This window comes from Dasypus novemcinctus, chromosome 22, assembly GCF_030445035.2.
Source record: "Dasypus novemcinctus isolate mDasNov1 chromosome 22, mDasNov1.1.hap2, whole genome shotgun sequence".
NCBI lineage: Eukaryota > Metazoa > Chordata > Mammalia > Cingulata > Dasypodidae > Dasypus > Dasypus novemcinctus.
This window is the reverse complement of record NC_080694.1, coordinates 70,761,081-70,762,915: the sequence shown is the minus strand read 5'-3', so window position 1 is coordinate 70,762,915 and position 1,835 is coordinate 70,761,081. Positions and strand designations below refer to the sequence as shown.

Here is a 1,835-nt window from a genome sequence, read left to right as displayed (position 1 = left end):
GGTTTGGGGATTAAATCCAAGACCCTGTATGTGGGAAGCCAGTGCTCAACCACTGAGCCACACTGGTTTTTCCATATGTTTGCCTGCTGTGTGTTATTTTTTTAATTTTAGGAGGCACTGGGAACCAAACCCAGGACCTCCCATGTGGGAAGCAGGCACTCAAACAGTTGAGCCACATCCATTCCCCCACCAGAATTATCATATTAACTGTTCCTTGATCTGGATATCAATAAAAGTGGAAGACATTTGGAAAGTGCATTTCATTGCCTTAGTAACTCTAATATTTTCCATCACTTCTAGTTCCTCCTCATCTTTGCAGCTTCGTGCTCAGCCCTAATCAGCTTCTTCACTGCATCCTTCATTTCCTTGTTTCTTAAGATGTAGATGAGGGGGTTGAGACTTGGAGTGATGATGGCATAGAATAGAATGAGGAACTTGCCCTGGCCCTGGGAGACACTGTTAACTGGCCGCAGGTACATGTAGATAATAGTTCCATAGAAGATGGACACCACAGTGAGATGAGAGCCACAGGTTAATACTTAATTGCTTTTCATTGGCCCACTTTTGACCTCGTTCTCAGCACAGCTTTGGCAATGTAGCCATATGATATAAGAATAAGCATGAGGGGGTAAGGACAAGGGAAATGCCTAAAGCAAAAACAGACATTTCAACTGTTGTGGTGTCTACACGGGCTAGTTTGTCCATAGTAGGCAACTCACACAAGAAATGGCCCAGAATATTGTTTCCACATCTAGGCAAATGCAGGGTGAGTGTACATAAAACTGCAGAATTTGCCAAACTAATGCTCCAGACCGTGGTAATCATCCTGAGGCACAGATGAGGGCTCATGATGACCAAGTAATGCAAGGGCTTACAAATGGCTATGAAGCAGTCGTAGGACATCACCGCCAGGAGGAGGCACTCCATGCATCCCAGCCACATGTAAACGTAGAGGTGAATGATGCAGCCACCCCACCCCCTCCCCAGCTGATGCTCTTATCAGGCCCCCACAAGTTGACCAGCATCTGGGGGATGATACTGGTGGTGAAACACAGGTCCAGGAAAGATAAATTCCTGAGGAAGAAGTACATTGGTGTGTGGAGATGGGAGTCCAAGAGTGTTGCCAGAATGATGGTCACATTACCCACCAATGTGATTAGATAGAAGATGGTGACAACTCCTGAGAGCATCATCTCCAGCTTAGAGTGGTCAGCGAAGCCAAGCAGAATAAAACCATTGAGAGGGAAATGGACTTGGCCCAGTGGTTAGGGCGTCCGTCTACCACATGGGAGGTCCGCGGTTCAAACCCCAGGCCTCCTTGACCCGTGTGGAGCTGGCCCATGCACAGTGCTGATGTGCGCAAGGAGTGCCCTGCCACGCAGGGGTGTCCCCCGCGTACCACAAGGAGTGGGCCCATAAGGAGAGACACCCAGCGCGAAAGAAAGTGCAGCCTGCCCAGGAATGGCGCCGCCCACACTTCCTGTGCCACTGAAGACAACAGAAGCAGACAAAGAAATGAGACACAGCAAATGGACACAGAGAACAGACAACCGGGGGAGGGGGTAATTAAATAACTAAATCTTAAAAAAAAAAATCCATTGAGAGACCTACAGTTACTTTGGTCCATAATCCTTCACTGCCTAAATCCTAGAATGAGAATGAGGGTGGATAAGAGGAAGAAGGAAGGAAATAAAAGAGGGGAGGGAGATAGAGGAGGAGGTGGAAGAGAAGGAATTTATTAATGCAGATTATCTAAAAATGTTAATTAAATATATATCTAAACAGAAAATTTATGTTAATTATAAAAAATCAATGGGTAAAATGGAAATTGCAGT

The 1,835-nt window shown here is 46.2% G+C and overlaps 1 pseudogene; it reads right to left on the bottom strand.

Annotated features, from left to right (window-relative positions):
* Positions 1-296: 296 nt before the first annotated feature.
* On the bottom strand, positions 297-1,627 carry LOC105744898 (olfactory receptor 2W1-like; annotated as a pseudogene).
* Between the last annotated feature and the right edge of the window lie 208 nt (positions 1,628-1,835).